Consider the following 23,319-nt stretch of genomic DNA (forward strand, 5'->3'; position numbering starts at 1 on the left):
GTGATCATAATATCCTACCGAGATTTACATTTAAGAGCTGCTATGGTTTTGGTGCACAGCATCTTTAACTATGACAAATGATAGCACTACCATGACGTGAACATCGAAACGCTGATGCATGTTGGAATTTGAGGCAGCTTCTTAAATTACCTCAGCAAAAAAAGAAAGTAAAGAAAGATATCGCATTTAGTATCAGTTAATCACTGATAGTAAAGTAAGAATTTAGCCTTGAACAATGGGATATTTGGCGACCCATTTTTCGTGTTCTATATAAATTAATTAACATTGTTAAAATGATTTTCTGAAAAGAAACACGATACTTTTAAATTAGATCAGTGTACATTTCTAAGGTAAAGGTACAGACTGTTGACTATCGTACCAAAACTGGCAAACACAAAACTGATTAAGAGAGTCACGTTTCAGGGGTTTCACGAACATGTACGCAGAGCATGAGTTATTAGACCGTGTGATGTGCTTTGAGGACTGTGTCAACATTACGTTTGCTTGGAACATTACTGGAGAAAACATAACGATTAATCTCGTGAAGATTTCACGGTTTCAATCAAAAGACTCTGGGTGTGTCATTGAAAGTGACAGTGACACTAACTAAAGCATACTCTGACCTCTTCTCTCGCGAAACATTCTTCAAGTGAGAGCCCGGTTTGATTTGAAAGCTGAATATCAGTGGAATTATACTGGAGATATAATCAGGTGTCACAGAATCGTTGTTGTTACCGTTATTAAATTTTAAATTATTCTGCAAAACTCTGTACAAGTATTTTGTTTAAAACAATCCGAGGAACATTTTTTCGCAGCGAAGGAATATGCCATGAAGGCGTTGATAGGTTGTTTATTCATGTTCACAATTACTTTACTACGTACGAGCTATATGTAAGATTTCGACAAGTTTGTGATAATGCATTATTTTCTTAAAAGGGAAACAATAATGTGAAAATGATAAATATATTTCATCACTCGTGTTATTTAATATGGGAAATATCAACCTTGTACCTGAAACCTGAAACTCATTACCTAAATTAAAACGCTATCCTTATGTGTTTGTGAGGTTTAACTGCTAGATCAGTACTATGGTGCCAGCAAGGAACTGTAAACGCACAGGTGAAATACTCTCACCAAAATCCGGTCTTTTATCTAAAATTGAAATGCCCAATTGACACTGCCTACGCAAACAATCCCCCACTATAGGATTTTCCTGTGACGGAATTGAACCAACAAGTATATCATAATTACTTAATATTCATTACAGCTCGCAGATAAAGGTCCATTGTGTTTATACGGAAAATGCGTTTGCATACCCACCAACTGTAATATCAAAACGAGCGATATGTTTCAACAGTATGTATCAAAAATGCTCACAATTTCATTTCTACATGATTTGTATAAAGGCAAAGCCGTGTGTCGTCATGAATACTAATATATAGCTATTATGACCACCTGCGCAGACATTGCCTAAATATTTTATTAAGACTATTATAGAATTAACAGCTATGTATGTCACTTGACGACTACAGCCAGGGAGAGGCAAGAGGAACCAGACCTTGTATATACATATGTGTATTGAACAGCTTGTATTAAAACATAGTCAGCTATAAAGGTAAGTGTCAATATCATTTATGGACTTATCGCAATGAACTTGTTGATGTATTCCAGCGTGGTCTCTCTAAATTATACAATGCGAGCAGTTCTCGAAATTATGAAAAATGCACATTTTGGACATGAACTCACTGACGGAGGAAGATTAACTTTCAGGTATAAACTTTAGTAGATCGATATTTTTCATTCGTTTTATGTATATTTTTGCAATTCGATAAACTTCTATTTGACTTATGTGGCTTCTTGGCATTCAAAACGTCATGTAGTGGCATCATGATTTGATATGACATTAAGGCAACTATTCCTTGTATTTGCTTCCTTGTTACATGCTGGGTAGTTGGCGGTATTGCTAAGATCTGTGTTCGAATACCCACATGGTTACATTGCGTAAAACCCACTGAAAGGTGTTCCCCTGTCTTGACATGTACTTACTAATTTGGCATGCATACCTATCGATATTTTATCAGAGATTTAAAATCATATCAATACATTTAAGTTAAGGCATGTTTTCTCTTCTTGAAGGTTGATACTAATTAGCGATTACGAAATAAGCACCCGAAAAGTATTTAATATGGAGGGTGAGGTAGCCTTGTGGTTAAAATATTTGCTTGTCACGCCGAAGACGTTGGTTCGATTCCCTACATGGGTACAATGTGTGAAGCCCATTTCTGGTGTCCCCCGCCATGAAATGACTAGAATATTGCTGAAAAATGATTGAAAAGGGTAGGTGGGCAAATATTCAATTAACGTTGGAAAATCGTATTTGCCCTTTGTGTATTTATAAATTTGAAGATGAATATCATGTTGTTATGGTGTGTCCATATTATATTACTATAAGACAAAGATAAAAAAGTTAGAGATAATTATAATTTCAAATGTCTCTGAGCTATGTTCGAAATGCAGCTGTTATCAATTTAATTCACCTATGGTCGTGGGCCTGGTCTTCTGGTGGATTGGGGTACGGGGAGAAGATAACTATCTGTTTTTGCTACAAACATGCGCATACTGTAGTTTTGTCATTAATTTGTATTTTGGACTTTGACCTTTAAAAAAATAACATATGTTTTATGCTCTATCATATAATCAACGTCAGTAAGTTAGTGAAAGCGATGGATAAAATACATCCACAACACCAAAGAATACCCACTGACTCACTCACTCAATCACTGGCTCACTCCAGATTACGTTAACTGGACGAATGGGTGTGTCCGTGAACTAACTTTGTAATATAGCTGTTATCTAGGTTAGGTTATTGTTATGTTGGGGGACTGGGGTGAGGGAACACTCCGTCTCTGCTACAAACATGCGCATACTGTATTTTTGGTGTTATATTGTATTTTGGCCTTTGGCCTATATGAAAGTAAACATATGGTTTAAGTTATTTCATATAATCAACGTCAGTAAGTTTTCAGATTTACATAACGTCCATCGTCAACGCCAGAGAAATTACGCCACCACCACCCTCTCCCAACACACACGCGCACACAAAGATATACTCACGCACGCACGCACGCACGCACGCACGCACGCACGCACGCACGCACGCACTCACTCACTCACTCACTCACTCACTCACTCACTCTCCATTTGCAGATTACGTTAACAGGACGAATGGGTGTGAAAGAGATAAGTCTATACCACATTTTCCTCATCACGTATCTATCCAGAAACATAATTCAGGTCACCAATATTATCCGCCATGTGACATGGCCATATCTGCTATCTACATTGAAATATTTCACCTTGTGACAGTTGTTTTGTTCTCAAACTATACCATGATAAATTGATGTATTTGTATTATATTGAAATTTGGATTGTGTTATGTATATGGTTTTGTGGCTTTTAGTGGACAACGACGTTTCAGGGCTACTCTTGTCTAGCAGGTGAACGACTGAACTAGTTCATTTGTACAAAGGTAGTTTGCTCGGGATACGATCAATATATCATTCTATAAAACAAAGATGAAAAAGAAAAAGCCTTGATCACAGTAACGTCTTGTCGATTATGTATACTATTTTAATGAACTGATACGTTTTTGAGATCTTTATCAGCCTTAAAATGTCTCAATGTCTTTAAAAGCCTATCTCTCCCCTTCCTAAGAACGCACATTCCTTATCATACCATTGCTGAGATACTTTTTGTGTGTATATATGTTTTATCATACTGTCTGCTGACATACAAATTGCTGAAGTAAGTATACTTATAGCGAAGTTAATATCATTCAATGCTTATCACAGAATGGCATTAACATGTCTGAAATAGCTGGAGACAAAAGATTTTCTCGAAACCCAGACAACATGACAATGTCCCACTTGTATTTGTAACTGACATTTACACTAGCACGTGCATCTCGCATCCCAGCATCAGGCACGGTTTGAGCCGGCGACTGAAATGAACATGCACCTGGCAGATGCGGGGACTCCCCTCTCGAGATAACGTTAAAGCTGCTGCACAGGGTAAACAAATTACCGAAAGCTATAATATAGTCTATCACACTTGTTCCAATAGAGCTTATATAAGTAAAATCGCCAATTCCTGCACCTACACCAGCCCTTCTATTTAGTATGTTTAAGTTCAAGATTGCACACAGATCTAACAATTTTTTACCATATTTGTGCACAATTTTATCACAAGAGTATCTCACAAGATTCAAACTGTTAAACATAAAATCAAAGAAGTCTGTATCTAGACGTTCAGTAACAAAATCTACCTGGGTACCTGTCCGGACATTACAATCACCTCCAAGAATAATATCTACATCACCAATTGTCTGGATAACATCAAGCAGGTTCTCTTGGAACAAGGTGATACCACACTTGCAATACATATTATCATACCATGATGACCTATCTGGGTTTATATACATTGAACATAACAAAATATTTTTACCATGTGCAAATAAAGATTTTTCGAATAACATCCAAACCGCATTATGGCCAATGTGTACAAGTATTATATAAGGTTTCAAAGATTTTTTTTATAAGAAGCACAATTCCACCGGCTAATGGCCCATACTGTGCAGTTCTTACTGCATTAACACTGATAGGCCAATAATGTCGTATCTGTGGAGAAATGAGATAAAGTCATTATCTGATAATTTTGTTATCAAGCCATTCACATTCCAGAATAGCAAACTTATATTTGGGATGATACCTTGACTTGAATCAAGATCACGGACATGGACACACCCTTATTTCCCAGTTCCAGTGTCATGCTGAGAGTCGATGTAAGATCGCAGGCGTCTGTGACTCTCTTCACTTCGATCCCCTGATTTTTTCTTGGTGATTGCCGTCTCTAGATTGGTGATTGGGTCCTGTGAAGAGCTATCACTCTGGTTAGTCTGACGCTCGGGTTCCTTGATGAAAAGCCTGCTATACTTAAAGTAGTCCACATTATTATCTTCTCTCAAGTTCTTTAACACCGTACGCTGTTTTATAGTGAGGTCGCTCGAAATTCCAACAGAGTTCTTTTTGAGGTTATTCCTCCTACCCAAGGCCCATACCTTGTCCTCACCGTATAAGAATTTCACAATCATGGGTCGAGGTGTCCTGCTTGGTCCTGTGGTATTCGGTCCTAATCTATGGGCAACTGCGATTGAATCAATATTAATGGGCGTGTCCGCTGGATCCGAGTTGTTGTTTAGAACTGAACATACATACTCTCTACACTGGCCAACAGTATCGTCAGTCTTCTCTGACAACCCATATTATATCACATTGTTCCTTCGGCTACACTGCTCTTGTTGGTCTATATCCATATCCATCTGCTCTAATCTATCTTGCAGCTTTCTCCATGTATAATGATCTCCCTCCGGTGACCTTTCTTCAACGTTCTCCAATCTCTCCGTCACATCGTCGATATCGACTCTCATAACATCCAACTGAGATCTAACCCACTGAGCCACCGAGAGTTCCACAAAATGAATGTCCGACAACTGGTAGTCCAAAACACGTACTTTAAGTACCCCTCTGACAAGAGTAATAAGTACGAGAATCTGTACTTTACTAAGAAAGAGGTATCCCAAATATAACATTTGTTACTTCAGACAGTAGTTCAACATGCATGCATATGAAATCAGATTAAAGATGCATATGGATATATAACGACACGTCTATAACATAATTACACAAAGACAATACAATCTTATGTCAGTCAAATAAAATTATTAGGTATATAAAACTTCCAAAATTATAAAAAGCAAAAACATAAAGTCGTTCAAGGTGGGGTTGTGACCTATCATGGCATTCTGAAACTTTCTACGAGGCCCACAATGATTTTCAATTCAGCATGGTGTGACGCTTAAGCATAAAAAGAACACAAGATAAAACTTAGTTTCCAATTTCGGCAAGTCAAGATTCCCCAAGAACTCTGTGCATGTGTACTTGGAATATGATCTAATAATGAATTAAAGGAAATATTGGAATAATTAATGTTAACTAATGTACCATCGCAGGCATGTAGATTAGCCTCCGAAGATAACATAGTACCACTGAATGTGAAACATTGTATCTTCTTTTAACAGATAACAGTTCGGATACTCCCAACAGCCATGCTTGTCCCCAGACTACTGTGGATGTTATTCGCTGCAAATACGGTAGCAGGTAAGAAATTCACTTGACAGCACGCTATGTGTTGTAAATTTAAATCATGTTGTGGTAAAGAATTATGTGTCCTAACACAAACGCCGCTGGACAACAATTCAAGTGTGGCGGGACAACAACAACACGTTATGGAATTTATCAACGTAACAACATGCATTTACCAAGTCATGGAGTTTTCCAGGGCCTCTCTTTCTGAAAATGATTGAAGTATGCATTTCTCATCACTGAAAATGTGCGAAATTGTAGTGAGTAATATTTGACTCACTTCAGCAACCAATGCGGGCCGTAAGAGGCGACTAATGGGATCGGATGGTCAGGCTCGGCGACTTGGTTGATGTATGTCATCGTATCCAAATTGTGTAGATCGATGATCAAGATTTCAATCACTGGATTGACCGATCCAGACTCGATTATCTACAGACCACCGTCATATAGCTGAAATTTGCCGAGTGCGTTGTGAAACAACAACGTACAAAACAACAAGCGTGTTGTGTGGGGGTAGAATGGTCTGGGATCAATTACTTTTGACTTTAATTCTCGCATGTTTCCTCACATATTATCAACCTGTAATTTAGAAGTATTACATTGTTAATTGGCAATACAATCTCATCGTGCAGATATAATTCAAAGATAATTCAAAGATAATTCAACTCCAGCAAAGTTTAGTTCAACAGATGGGAAGTTGACGCATTTATTTAGTGATGTGGGAGACACGACGCCACGTGTGTAATAGAGTAGCTCTCCGATGTACGAAAGTTTCAACCATTAATCTACGCGGTCACACCTGCTAACCTACATATACATGGTATTTCAAATTATTGAGTAAAATGTCTGACTGAAGTTGCCTACCGATTTGGTTTGAGAGAGCACACATGAAAGTCATGGTACATTCAAATCAAGCATCAGGTGCAACATCGTTCAGCAAAAATCGATTCATTTCATTCTTGGCATGACAACTTAACGGATTATTTCCTTTTTATTGCACAAACCTGGGAAAGGCCGATGCACAGTGACAGAGAATATCATTTGGTGGCTGGATGTTTTGATATCTTGAACAGTTTACAAGCAAAAGTTTAAATAATTGACAACACCTGTTGATTTTTAATACAGTCTCGATACCTGCATGATGGATGATTAATTAGCCGACGCCAAGACTTGCCATACAATCTGTGACCCACGTGCAGGTACATACGTAAGATCCGGCGACGTGATGTTTTAATTGACATTTATAGATAGCGCTCGAGATTAAGGGTCCTGCCCTAAGGGGGCTTATGACTAGAGGGGATGTGTGTGAATATATTAAACAGACAAAGGAGATAGAATTTCGGCGCACTTTTGAAACATAATGAAACAATTAGTAATTTTAGATAAATCAAGTCTAAAAGTATTTTTTGAAATGGTTTGCGCATGAATACGAATCTAGAGACGGGCAACAAAAAACACAATAACAGTATTTGTATCAAATCGAATGGTTTCCTTTCTTATGAGTTGTAAATTTTCAACAGGTACAGCAATGAAAAGCGGCAGTCAATTCACCTTTGCACAATTCCCAGACTATATAAATGACCCTCAAGTGCCTCATTCCCTGTAATTGTACATACACGGGAAGGCCAATGTACTACTTGCATCAATAGTGTCCTTTCTTTTCCTTTTCAAACACTAGGTACAGCAACGTACAACGGCAGTCAATTCATCTTTGCACGATTCCCAGGCTATGACAGCGGCGCTGAAGATGCAACTGCTCATTTCCTTTTTATTGCACATACGCGGGGAGGCCGATGCACTGTGACAGAGAATAACGGGACAAATTATGATATCAAGCTTATTGGAAACAACAGTGTCACACAGTTCCATCTACCGACAGACAGAGTGTTAGCCCTGGGTGTCGCCGTGGAGGGGGATCGTGCAGTGGAGCTTATTTGCACAATAAAAGTCAGCCTCAGTGTCTTGTATCGACGTGTTTCCCGGGGTGTAGCCGATGCATTTCCAGTCCTTCCAGTGAAGTCTCTGTCTACAAATTACATCGTACCATCGGTGCCCATGAACGCTTTACTCGGAGTGGTGGCTATCTATAACAGCACAAACGTCACTGTCCATCTCAACTCCACCTGTTCCTACTCCTTCATGGGGAACACCTACGGAAGGGGAAGCCAGTTAAGTTTAACCCTGCTGCAGGGAGAAGTCCTCCAGATTGCTTCTTCACGAAGTACTTATTCCAGCAACTGCGATCTGGGAGGGACGGTTGTAGAGAGCAGTCATTCAGTTGCCGCGTTTTCTGGTGCTACTATGTTGTGCTATGCTCTTCAATGTGATGGAACTATGAGTCAAGTTCCCCCAATAGAGACGTGGGGTACGTCGTTCATTGTGCCCCCCATTCCTAAAACGAATCAATACCGCGTTCGAATTACATCAGCATATAATGATACCAATATCACCATTGACACATTCACAGGAGTTCAGTCTATTCTTTTGACGAAAGCAGAGATATACGATGAAGACTTCCGTAATACAAACCCCAAACACATCAAAAGCTCTCGACCAATACTAGTATTACAAATAAGCGGTAGTGCATCTGCACGGTGCTTTTCTACCATTGTTCCAGCAACTGACGAGTATGGGACTGACTATCTTATACCAGACATTCAGACAAGTGCCATGTCGTACACGCGCTATGTTACCATCATCACCAGTTTGCACTGTACTTCACATTTAAACGTTAATGGAAGATGGACAAATCTGACAACAGAATCACAGACGCTCGCAATAGCAAGCTTTCAACCCCGGGCTGGTATCCATGTCATTAAAAGTAATGCCTCAGCGTGTCCTTTTGGCGTACTCGTCACTGGTTTTGGTGTTAATGAGATGTATGGGTATTTCAGTACTCCAGTGCGTGGTGACAGTGGTGGTAAGTAGACTTGTCATATTACTCAAAATAAATTGAGCTGACCCTTTATTGTGTGACAATGAACAGTTAATGTATTGATTTAGGCTTCCTTGTCATTAAAAGTAATTCATTGGCATGTCCTTTTGGCGTACTCGTCACGGGTTTCGGAAATTATGAGATGTATGGGTATTTCAGTACCCCAGTGCATCGTGACAGTGGTGGTAAGTAGACCTGTCATATTGCTCAAAATAAATTGAGCAGAACTTTATCATGTGATAATGAACACTAAATAAACTAAATATGTTCTGAACTATTTAAATAGGAATAGCAGGGTGTAAATACCAATTCAAGGTATAACAACAGTTAAACAACGTTGTGTCGAACTTTGATCTGTCGAACTTAGGCTTGTCTCGAAGTAAAAGCTTGATCTTTGCAAATGCATTCTTTATTCATCATTTTCGATTGTGTCAACTCAAATAATTCAAAGTATTTACTGCGACACGCTCATTACAATAGAAAGGACAGGCAATGATATAACTGTTTCTATCTATGGTACTGTAATCTGTCCAAATACTTGTTTTGAGGAAGAGCAACTTTACGCCCTGGTTGTGGAATAATTACGTTGAATGGTAATTTGTTCTGGTGTTGCTAGTACGCACATGCACGTGTTTTATACAGTCGTGTATTATTCATTATCAATAAATGTGTTAGAAGTGTCAGGGACCATCTTCTCATACATGTACAGTGGAGTACATGTACATGTGTTAAGTTATCAACAAATGACCATACGTTCAGTGGTACTATTTCTGGTTTGCTGCCGTTTTTCGTTTGTTTCAGCAAAATATGGTACATAGGTTTCATACCTCCTACTTTGTTTAACTGGGTAGAATTCAGTTTGCGCCTCGTATGTCCGTAAATGCATTTCATTTCATATATTTATTCATGTTAACAAGCATATCATTTGGTATATTTTACATAATGTTCTCTTCTTGGTTTCTAAGCCTTGACAGTCTCAAATGTAGCCTCAGGAATTGTACTTTTGTCTCTTAAGTAATACATGCGAACGCTAGAGAGGATATTCAGTGTCCAATATCTCCCTTAACAGAATTTGGGGGCGCGAAAGGCAAAAGGATTAGGAAAATATGTGAATGGAACAACCTTTTTTTCATTTAATCTTGTGTTATATATTTATGAACCAGTCGGTGTCACTGTTTGTATAGCAATATATATACTGTTATGTTTGCGTATGTGTGTTCATGCCTTTATGTACATTTAACTCAAAAGATATCTACAAGCGTGAAGGATTACTTTTCAGAGTGCGTGAATGGCATATATGGGAAAGACTGCACATCACGATGTGGACAGTGTGCAAACTCACAGGCCTGTGATAAGTCAAGTGGGGAATGTTCAGGAGGATGTCAGGCTAACTACATGAAACCACTATGCAAAGGTAGGTCACTGAAATCAACTTGAAAGTCTTTACAGGACAGATTTAAGTATATAATGTACTGTTTTATTTATTCATCCTCCAAACTGATCTTTTTCAAACACCTGCAACTACTTTAGTATTGTCAAACACAACGTGTGGATAACTCTAAACTTTGTAAGTAACATTTTTTGGTTCCTAATCGAAATTAGAAACGCTGCTCAGAACATTCCGTAGACTCAGCCACTTTTATTATTGAACGTGTTACACCCCGACGTGTTTCCCGGGGTGTAGCCGATGCATTTCGAGTCCTTCCAGTGCAGACTCTGTTTACCAAATATACATCGTACGTATACCATCAGAGCCCAACAACGCTTTACTCGGAGTGGTGGCTATCTATAACAACACAAACGTCACAGTCCTCTCAACTCCACCTGCTCCTACTCATTCAGGTGGGACATCTACCGAAGGGTATGCCAGTTAAGGTTAACCCTGTGGCAGGGAGAAGTCCTCCAGATCGCTTCTTCACAAAGTATTGGTTCCGACACCTGCGATCTGGGACGAACTGTTGTAGAGAGCAGTCATTCAGTTGCAGTGTTCTCTGGCGCTACTATGTTGTGCTATGCTGGATGTGATGGAGGTATGAGTCACAGGAGTTCAGTCTATTCTTTTGAATGAAGCAGAGATTTACGATGAAGAATTTCGTAATACAAACGCCACATACATCAAAAGCTCTTATCCGATTCTTGTGTTACAAATCGCCGACAAGTCAGCAAATTACCATGTGTTCAAAGCGATTGTTCAAACAACTGATGCCTATGCGACTGACTATCTTATACCAGACATTCAGACAAGTGCCATGTCGTACACGCGCTATGTTACCATCATCACCAGTTTGCACTGTACTTCACATTTAAACGTTAATGGAAAATGGACGAATCACAGACGTTCGCCATAGAAAGTTATCAACCCAGCACTGGTTTCCTTGTCATTAAAAGTAATGCCCCAGCATGTCCTTTTTGCGTACTCGTCACTGGTTTAGGAAATTTTATGAGATGTATGGGTATTTCAGCACTCCAGTGCGTCGTGACAGTGGTGGTAAGTAGACTTGTCATGTTGCTCAAAATAAATTGAGCAGAACTTTATCGTGTGATAATGAACACTTAATAAACTAAATATGTTCTGAACTATTTAAATAGGAATAGCGAGATGTACATACCAATTAAAGGTATAACAACAGTTAAACATCGTTGTGTCGAACATTGATCTGTCGAACTTAGGCTTGTCTCGAAGTAAAAGCTTGATCTTTGCAAATGCATTCTTTATATTTATCATTTTCGATTGTGTCAACTCAAATAATTCGAAGTATTTACGTAGGTCCCTTCAACTGCGACACGCTCATTACAATAGAAAGGACAGGCAATGATATAACTGTTTCTATCTATGGTACTGTAATCTGTCCAAATACTTGTTTTAAGGAAGAGCAACTTTACGCCCTGGTTGTGGAATAATTACGTTGAATGGTAATTTGTTCTGGTGTTGCTAGTACGCACATGCACGTGTTTTATACAGTCGTGTATTATTCATTATCAATAAATGTGTTAGAAGTGTCAGGGACCATCTTCTCATACATGTACAGTGGAGTACATGTACATGTGTTAAGTTATCAACAAATGACCATACGTTCAGTGGTACTATTTCTGGTTTGCTGCCGTTTTTCGTTTGTTTCAGCAAAATATGGTACATAGGTTTCATACCTCCTACTTTGTTTAACTGGGTAGAATTCAGTTTGCGCCTCGTATGTCCGTAAATGCATTTCATTTCATATATATATTCATGTTAACAAGCATATCATTTGGTATATTTTACATAATGTTCTCTTCTTAGTTTCTAAGCCTTGACAGTCTCAAATGTAGCCTCAGGAATTGTACTTTTGTCTCTTAAGTAATACATGCGAACGCTAGAGAGGATATTCAGTGTCCAATATCTCCCTTAACAGAATTTGGGGGCGCGAAAGGCAAAAGTATTAGGAAAATATGTGAATGGAACAACCTTTTTTTTATTTAATCTTGTGTTATATATTTATGAACCAGTCGGTGTCACTGTTTGTATAGCAATATATATACTGTTATGTTTGCGTATGTGTGTTCATGCCTTTATGTACATTTAACTCAAAAGATATCTACAAGCGTGAAGGATTACTTTTCAGAGTGCGTGAATGGCATATATGGGAAAGACTGCACGTCACGATGTGGACAGTGTGCAAACTCACAGGCCTGTGATAAGTCAAGTGGGGAATGTTCAGGAGGATGTCAGGCTAACTACATGGAACCACTATGCAAAGGTAGGTCACTGAAATCAACTTGAAAGTCTTTACAGGACAGATTTAAGTATATAATGTACTGTTTTATTTATTCATCCTCCAAACTGATCTTTTTCAAACACCTGCAACTACTTTAGTATTGTCAAACACAACGTGTGGATAACTCTAAACTTTGTAAGTAACATTTTTTGGTTCCTAATCGAAATTAGAAACGCTGCTCAGAACATTCCGTAGACTCAGCCACTTTTATTATTGAACGTGTTACACCCCGACGTGTTTCCCGGGGTGTAGCCGATGCATTTCGAGTCCTTCCAGTGCAGACTCTGTTTACCAAATATACATCGTACGTATACCATCAGAGCCCAACAACGCTTTACTCGGAGTGGTGGCTATCTATAACAACACAAACGTCACAGTCCTCTCAACTCCACCTGCTCCTACTCATTCAGGTGGGACATCTACCGAAGGGTATGCCAGTTAAGGTTAACCCTGTGGCAGGGAGAAGTCCTCCAGATCGCTTCTTCACAAAGTATTGGTTCCGACACCTGCGATCTGGGACGAACTGTTGTAGAGAGCAGTCATTCAGTTGCAGTGTTCTCTGGCGCTACTATGTTGTGCTATGCTGGATGTGATGGAGGTATGAGTCACAGGAGTTCAGTCTATTCTTTTGAATGAAGCAGAGATTTACGATGAAGAATTTCGTAATACAAACGCCACATACATCAAAAGCTCTTATCCGATTCTTGTGTTACAAATCGCCGACAAGTCAGCAAATTACCATGTGTTCAAAGCGATTGTTCAAACAATTGATGCCTATGCGACTGACTATCTTATACCAGACATTCAGACAAGTGCCATGTCGTACACGCGCTATGTTACCATCATCACCAGTTTGCACTGTACTTCACATTTAAACGTTAATGGAAAATGGACGAATCACAGACGTTCGCCATAGAAAGTTATCAACCCAGCGCTGGTTTCCTTGTCATTAAAAGTAATGCCCCAGCATGTCCTTTTTGCGTACTCGTCACTGGTTTAGGAAATTTTATGAGATGTATGGGTATTTCAGCACTCCAGTGCGTCGTGACAGTGGTGGTAAGTAGACTTGTCATGTTGCTCAAAATAAATTGAGCAGAACTTTATCGTGTGATAATGAACACTTAATAAACTAAATATGTTCTGAACTATTTAAAAAGGAATAGCGAGATGTACATACCAATTCAAGGTATAACAACAGTTAAACAACGTTGTGTCGAACATTGATCTGTCGAACTTAGGCTTGTCTCGAAGTAAAAGCTTGATCTTTGCAAATGCATTCTTTATTCATCATTTTCGATTGTGTCAACTCAAATAATTCGAAGTATTTACGTAGGTCCCTTCAACTGCGACACGCTCATTACAATAGAAAGGACAAGCGATGATATAACTGTTTCTATCTATGGTACTGTAATCTGTCCAAATACTTATTTTAAGGAAGAGCAACTTTACGCCCTGGTTGTGGAATAATTACGTTGAATGGTAATTTGTTCTGGTGTTGCTAGTACGCACATGCACGTGTTTTATACAGTCGTGTATTATTCATTATCAATAAATGTATTAGAGGTGTCAGGGACCATCTTCTCACACATGTACAGTGGAGTACATGTTCATGTGTTAAGTTATCAACAAATGACCATACGTTCAGTGGTACTATTTCTGGTTTGCTGCCGTTTTTCGTTTGTTTCAGCAAAATATGGTACATAGGTTTCATACCTCCTACTTTGTTTAACTGGGTAGAATTCAGTTTGCGCCTCGTATGTCCGTAAATGCATTTCATTTCATATATTTATTCATGTTAACAAGCATATCATTTGGTATATTTTACATAATGTTCTCTTCTTGGTTTCTAAGCCTTGACAGTCTCAAATGTAGCCTCAGGAACTGTACTTTTGTCTCTTAAGTAATACATGCGAACAGAATTTGGGGGAGCGAAAGGCAACATGATTATGAAGATATGTGAATGGAACAACCTTTTTTTTATTTAATCTTGTGTTATATATTTATGAACCAGTCGGTGTCACTGTTTGTATAGCAATATATATACTGTTATGTTTGCGAAATTAGAAACGCTGCTCAGAACATTCCGTAGACTCAGCCACTTTTATTATTGAACGTGTTTTGTAGAACTCCTGTCAGATGAAAGTTCCACCTGGGAGACGTCGGTTATTGCGACACTTTGTACACTCCTCGTCTTGGCTGCCATCACAATACTGATGGGCACCATCTACATCAGAAGGTAGTGAGCGTGATCACATTCGTTTACATGCAAAGTTACTTTCAGTAGAAAGTAGCAAGGCGTTGTGTCGCTAAGCTGATTAATAGTATGATATTGTATCAGAAGAAGGTTGTGAGAACTATGTTATGGTAACAGATGGACGCAGAAATGAACATGTATTTCATCGATCAAATACCGACAAGTGGTGAACGACTAAGTAACCACAAAATCCACTTTATGTAGCGTAAATAACACGAGAACAAGTAAAACAGTGTTTTCTCTTTTGTTGATTAACCGATTGCATTGAAGCTTACCTCGTGAATGTGCAAAAGATGCTGAATGTGCAAAAGAATCATATTTGATCCAGTACTTCGAACATGGCAATGAACAACGCTATTAGCACCGTCCGGTTCACGTACATGAAAACTTATTACTTCAATGCCAAGAATGCTGCTGAATTCATTAAACGATATTAATGCTTAAACATATCAAGCGTTATATCTTATGACATTTCAGATTGAAAAAGGAACTGACCCATGCCTTAAGAAACAAGAATCCTGAAGATAATTACATATCTTTAGATGAAACGACCAGGAAACCAGTTGTTGAAAGTGTATACCAGGACATTGGTCAAATGAGTCCTTATGCAAACACAGACGACGGCCTTCATTGCAGAATTTGAATTAACATTAACGCTTCGGGTTTGTCGATAGACACTGCTACTATACACGAGAGCACATGGGCATACATTTTGGAAAATTAATTCTGTGATTCCCACTGTTGGTGGTTTGTATTTATCTTTATATATGTTACATATATACTAATACATTTTCTTAACTTAACAGAAAGAGATAGTATGCCAAACGTCAAGCCTCTTAGTATAACATCCATAAAATAAAACAAAACTACAAATAAATTGCTTTTCGGTCACCAAGCATAGATCAAATGTTCACATGCATATAATAATTCTTGCATGGCTGTGCCGTTCAAGCAAGCCGGGTAATGATTACTGAACAAAGCTAGTAAGGTGAAATGTCAGACAAATAGTCGAAACATAGTCAAAATTCCATTTGAGCAGAATATTAGGGTCGTTTTCAAAGACGTATCTAAACGTGTTTCTGTACTTATGAGTAGCAGAATCTCTGCACTTGTACACAGCAAACGTAAATCCAAATTAATATATCGTTTTTAGTTTCTACAAATTCAGTAAATGCCTTATCATATTAGGGGAGTTTCTATCTGGTCCATCACTTGATTGTTTAGTTTGTTTACATGCAGCCGTCGCATGGCATCCGCACTGCTCCACGGTGTCGGGCAACAAACACACACTTAATTTATAATGCAAATTGTGTGAGTGGCGGGTGCTACAGGCTGAGTAGGACATGGTTACGCTTTTTGCGAACACCTGGTGTCATCACTGAATTTCAGGTATCCATTCATCAAGACTGTTTGTATCTGTTTGGGGCGGATAATCGAGACTGGTTATTGTACTATGCAATACAACTATTGTTATTATAGGTCTGCTTTCCTAAAGCTGTGAATAGAGATGACCATTTTCTTTATTGAAAATGTTTAAATTATATTTTATATGGCTATGTATATTTCCACTGAAAAGATAGCTTGTAAAGTTTACAGATGCAGTTGTGTATTTTCGGTTTGATTCCTTTAATTCGACATAGATAGTTTGAAAGTCTAGTAGCTTAACGTCTTTAATTTTATTTCTGTAGCCAGTAAAGATGTTATTCCGAGCGTATAAGCCTGAATCATTAGAAATCTCTATAATTCTATTATTTTCGTTTATACATGCTGTTGTTCACCCAATTTATTATGCGATGTATTTTTGAAATGGTGATGCAGAAGTCGTAATACAGGTTGAAATTTAAGTTCTTCCACGTTATCTAATTCAAGTACGAGTATCTTTTTTTGCAAAAGGTGTTCCAGGCTGTTTAATGCATTCTTCCATTTGCACGTAAGGTGCGTATATCTCTAATAGAAATATTGGATTAGGAAAAATCGAAGTTGAGGGGTTTTTTTGTGAATCAATAAATGATTTCAGATCAGCCATACTAAGACAACCTTCTTAATACTTTCTGATTAAAATGCTTCATTTCATCTTAACTTTTTTATCATTCCATGTATATTTGTAAACATCTTTGTAAATAGATACGACAAAACGCATTCGGGGGTTGGGCAATGAAGAGAATAATTCTTTAACTACTGTATCATGGTAAGTTTGTTTTTCCTCAATGGTAACTGTAACCTATATAAGTCACCTAATTTTTTGTGTGTTTATTACCCAATGTAAATTGACTTGCCTTATCATGTGTTTGTGGCGATGCCACCAAGGGGCAGGATGCGTACACCTTTTCGGGAACACCTGGTATCATCACTATTTGATTGTGATTCATAAACACATGTTCATGATGTAGTCAGAATCGTACAATCGAGATATATTATGACTATGGAGATGCTTTTGTCGCTTTTATTTAGATCTGGGTTACATTTAATTCCAAGTGATTTAAATTCATTGTAATGCCAATTAATGCTTAGTTTCTTACGTATTTTTTCTTAGCTACCTGCCTTTGAAACCATCCAATTTGCTTTTGTTTTCTATTTTTAGTCATGACATTTTATAAAATGTGTTACGTATTTCCATTGCTGCATATTGACTTTTGCCCGTACCATGTGTTTCATCAGTATACTGTCTTAATTTACGTTCTATGTTTTGAGATACAATTCGTTTTATTTGGGGGGTTTTCATCGGAGATATAGATATTGTGACAGTGGATCACCAAGTCTACAACCCCCTACAACCCCACTTATTTTCAGTGACCCTTTCATATAACGTTCACGACTTTGTGAGTACGCTCAAAGAATCACTGGTGTTGGTGGTTGTTTTTTCATTTCTTGAAGATCTATTTCTTTTCTTGTTTGATTTTCTATTTTCGGGCACAAATGTTTGTTTTTCGCCTTCTTCAAACCATTTCCATATGTATTGTTTTATTTCTATACCTCTAACTCCTTAATTTGTTGCATTTTTATTCTTGATAATTCTGCTGGTTGACATTTCTTCTGAGTCTTTTTGTTTCTAATTGTTTGTCACTGATACTTATTTTAAGAAGAAAGGGATATTCTTTAACTCTAACTTTGATTAGTAAGGTTTCTGGAAAAAGACAATAACTAATTTCAAGTTTACGACTCTACCATTTGTTACTGCAATCAGTTGTTGTTGTGTTTTCTGAATATCCATCTTTAGTTTCTTATGTTTGTATATTATTGATTAAAAAGAAGGGATTTGTTCAATATGCAGAAACCACATCCTCATTCTTGACAATGTATATTTGCATATACTATAATAATAGAATAATGTCATTCGAGAATGATCTGATTCTGTCCAGGTAAGATAAGTTTTATGTCTTATCAAATATACCACAGAAACCAAAAATAAATCAAGCATAACTTGTTGTCTGTTGTTTTTTCCACCATGCATATTTATATAGGGAGCCCTAAATAAATTCCTCCTTATATCCCTCCAATAATAATCCTCGATATTGTCTAATACAAATTCGTTGGCTTTAGGTAATCTTAATATTTTAATAGTTTTCCAAGTCCACGAGTGGATTCAGTTCCATTCACCGAATATAGCAAAAATTCATAAACAAAATTATAAATATTTCCAAATTGATAGTTGTAAAACAGATTTACATTCTCCACATATTCATAATCCTTTTCCTCTTACTTTTATCAACTAAATCTCTAAAGTTGGTTAAAAATATTTTTTTCTTTTAGGTATTGTCAAGTAATGTTAAGTCACCTGTAAGCATTTTGCCATACAATATACTCGTATGTACATTGAAAGATATTTAATGGAAATATGTGGTAATATTTCTGTGTTCAAGTAACAACATAATAAACAAAACAAGATGGTATTAAAACAACCGAGTGTGGCCCGAGTGACTTGGGCAACCCATTTCAAATTGAGTGTTATTGCAACAGTGTGATAACTCTAAATCAGCATGATCAGCAAGTCCGGCTTATACCTATTTTATCAGACATGATGAATTTCCTTCACGAGGCTGTTATATAAGTACAGCCAGCCTCCTAAAAATGACCCCGTGTGCGAAATACTCATCAGTCGGAAAGCACACGTTAAATCTCCAAAGTAAGTAGGTAAGTAAGAAATGTTTGTATGCCGAAACCTCTCGAGCGATCAAGCCTGTAATGTTAATGGGTAGTTGATCACTCTTAATTACACTCATTGCCACCGACAGCCGTTCGAATCTGGCAATGACAGCTCTCGACATTTTGCAAGCTTGTTCATCATTTGCTTCCTACTGCCACAAAACGCTGTATTGTAGAGATATTTCTGTTCTATTCGGATGAATTCTCGTCTGTTCTAAAGTCCTATTTGTCAGTTTACTGGGAGGTCTGTACGTATAGGAATTTTCTGTTTCCGGAGGTTTTTGTTGTTTCTCAAGGTTGCATTAATGATTACCTTGACGGTGACACATTTTACCACGTTGGGTTTGAGCATTATCGGCCTTAAATTCTGAGAGTCGGTACGTTTCCGTGTCTGCATCAAGTGCAGTAAATACTTCTCTTGTCTTCTGATCCATTTCATCTGTGATACCCTACATAAGAAAATTAACTTTGTATTTCAATTTTGTTTGCGACCTTTGGTAATGGTATTGGCAATGTCCTGGCATGCGATGAAGCGATCAAGCAACATGCCAAATGACTTGTATTTGTCCACACAAAATTCTCGATACAAAGCAAAGGGACCACATAAAAAATCTTGAGCAACTCTTCATTGCATATCTAATATAATAATATAACATAATATCAATCGCTTATTTATAGCAATTATATTGGGAGGGCGTGATTTGATTAACGTAAAGGCAGTTCATGATGGAAGGGAATTTTGCACTTTTGCACACATTAGTTTGACATTCCTCTAGAGAAGCATGTCAAGACTCATGATGAAAACAGGGCATTCCATTGTTTTCTTAAACGAGCCAAGGATGTGGGACATAATCTTAATATCAATTTTGATTTTATTGCTGGGCGGTAGAGATATGAGTGTCAACCAAGCGAAGTTCTAAATCAATTCGGCCCAGGGAGAAACCTTCTGAACGACCATTACATCGAGTTTGTGTGCAGTGTGTTGAGAAGGTCAGCAACCCTGCAGAGTTCTTCGATTGGATGAAGTCGGCTAGCCTGAAAGAGGAAACAGAAGGCTGCTCAGAACCAGTCACTTTACACTCGAAACCGTCAATGGTTGATGCATCAAAATGTACATATGAAATGTAGATTATGTAAAGAATTTAATGAGACTGTCCAACACATTGTCGGTGGATGCCCAGCTTGGGCACAAAAACAGTAACTGTCTTAAGCGACATGATGGAGTTCTCGATCATTTTATTACCGTCTTCGCCATGCCTGTGGTTTTGACACAAGGGTCCATCCATGGTACGACCCAGAATATGTAGAGGGCGACATGGAAAATGAAAAACATAAAACTCTTTGGAATAGACAGCCTCAGACCGGATACAGCCTCAGACCTATCTAGACCTTTTTCGGCAAGCATGGGTTGCTTGAAGACCTATTCTAACTGGATCTTCACAGACCCTCCTTTGTTTTGACATGGATAAAGATACAGATCAGCAAGAATGGGGGCGCAGCTGATGCCCATTTGGATGCCTTCTTCTTACCTGAATATCTTATACCCATATTTTACATATATGTTATGACCCGTGAAGATAGAATAGGTCTTCATCCACCGATGCTTGTCGTAAGAGGCGACTAACGGGATGGTTGGTGTATGTCATCGACCCCAATTGCGTGCATCGATGCTCATGATATTAATCACTGGATCGATTGTCTGGTCCAGACTTGATTATTTACAGACCGCCGTGATATAGCTGGAATAGTGCTGAGTGGGGCTTTAAACAACAACAAAAACAGGCGACCAAAGTACAAAAGAACAAGAGTTGTTTTGTGTGGGTGCAATGGTCTGGGATCAATTACCTCTTACTTTAATTCTCGCATGTTTCCTCACATATAATCGGCGTCAGAGAACGAACCAACCAACGAACAAAAAAGTTATACAGTCGTGCCTCGTTTATAAGGACACTTGCGTCATTTCACAATTCGTCCGTATAAACGAATTTCCGTATAACTGAAACCAGCTTCTTACTTGAAGAGTTACTTCCCTTCAATTATGCAACTCATGACAGATGACGGAGCAAACAGATACATCCACTCAATCTTTATTCAAGACATACACGTTTCAAAAAATCTGTCATGGAAGTTTGAATTTTACCACATTTTGAGGTTTGAATTTTAAACAATAATTCCAAATTGTCCAGATAGTGTCGCTTACGTTTCGCTGTAAATGAAAAAGTCCAACAATTCACATATTGTTTTCTCTGTTAACTTTAGATGGCATTTGCTTTATTTTTGACACCGCAAGGATCCGGGGTAGAATGTGTCCGCAGCACCCCAGGCGACCAAACTGGGCAACCTGTTTGTCCTTGGTTGCTTCCCTGGGTCAGTAGAGGAAGGAATCCGGTGGTTGAGTGCACTGGGGCCGGCAATAGTGTTCCTTAGTCCAACACACCACTTTGACCCTAACTTTGCCCAGATGGGTGATAAAATGGACCTGATTCTATCAATCGGCTGGTCATTTCATGCCCTAAGCAACCACTACTTCGCACAAACATGTGGTATTTTTAAAATAAATGAAATCTAAATGTTTATTATACATGTATCAGTCTTTGAACTTGGTTAGAGACCTATGCCCAGAAGGTTGTGGCTCATGCGTCAGTCTGGTGATGCTGATCTCCGCCTCCAATTGATTGTCATGGGCTGAACCAACCTGACTTTCTTGTTCCGTAGATAGTTATTTATTCTCAGTCTTTTCAGTTTGGAAATCTGTTGCAGCATAAGACTGTTAACACTCATTTTTCCTTTTGACTTGGCTGCCAAACATCCTGGTTAAAAACAAACAAACAAACACAATATTAAATCTAACGAGACTGCTATACCCATTCGATCTGACTTTAGGCCACCTTTCATGGTTATTAACCCTTTAGACAAAGGACTAATCAAACTGAATCCATTTGCAATCTCCAAAGGTATAATTGGTATCTGCGAAGAGGTTATTAGTTCCGATCTGGCTCTCTTGTTGTAGGATGTGCTCAAATTAAAAGAGTTTGTCAATTTCCAGGTTGGCTGTCTTAAGACACTAGCCAAATGTAAGGGTATTTTCTGTGACAGTTCGCTGCCTGTCTAGCATGACTGAAGATGAAACAGTCTGTCACAGCTGTCAAACGATTTACAACAAAGAAGTATGTTGTGGTCAAGCCAACAAACACCTTTTTCTTCACATTTGCCCGAACATCTATCTTTTGTTTGTTGTTTAACGCCGCACTCAGCCCTATTCCAGCTATATATCACGGCTGTCTGTAAATGGTCGAGTGTGGAGCAGACAATCCAGTGATTGATAACACGAGCATAGATCTACGCAATTGGGATACGGACATATATCCCTCAATCTATCAAATATGGTTGTTGTAACACTGGAGTGGAGGTGCATATCCCCAATCCACTCCGGTGCTATGCCTGCCAAGTCTTGCCGTGCATCTGCACTAAGAGCACTGACTGAAGGAAGGACGTGAAGTGTGCAATCTGCAGTGGGAATCATCTGGCCTCTTCAAAATCCTGCCCTGTTTGAAAACGCAAGTCCCAAATCATGAAAATGAAAATTGAACAAAATATCCTCTTCCAAAAAGCTAAGAAGAGGGTTGCAGGTCTTTCTGCAACCACTTCTGCTATTTCTTAGCAGTCTCCCGTCATGCTATTACTACTGCCTCTGTTCAGCCTCTTCTTACTGCTTCACTGGAATAAACAGCTGTGACACCATCGTCTGTGACAACTCCAAAGCCAAAAACTGTAAAAGATTCAGAACCAGAACCAGACATGGTTCATCTTACAAAGATAAAAGAACATTATATAAACAAAAGCAGCAAAAAGAGCAGCTGCCAAACACTGCCACCAAAGGGCACCTCTACTTTAGAGGTCCTTTGGTCCTCTGGACATGGAGGTAACATGGAGGTAATGCAAAGTCTTCCTCACGTTCACGTGCAGAGGTCTTACGAAGAATTATAATCAAATACAGCTTTGGATTCGAGATCTTAAACCATCGGATTTTGGTTT

General features: G+C 38.4%; 1 pseudogene; it reads left to right on the forward strand.

Annotated features, from left to right (window-relative positions):
• Nucleotides 1-6,163: 6,163 nt before the first annotated feature.
• Nucleotides 6,164-15,784, forward strand: LOC139457527 (uncharacterized; annotated as a pseudogene).
• The last annotated feature ends 7,535 nt before the right edge of the window (nucleotides 15,785-23,319 follow it).

The sequence above is a fragment of the Haliotis cracherodii genome, unplaced genomic scaffold (assembly GCF_022045235.1).
Source record: "Haliotis cracherodii isolate W230 unplaced genomic scaffold, xgHalCrac1.p SCAF_1, whole genome shotgun sequence".
Taxonomy (NCBI): domain Eukaryota; kingdom Metazoa; phylum Mollusca; class Gastropoda; order Lepetellida; family Haliotidae; genus Haliotis; species Haliotis cracherodii.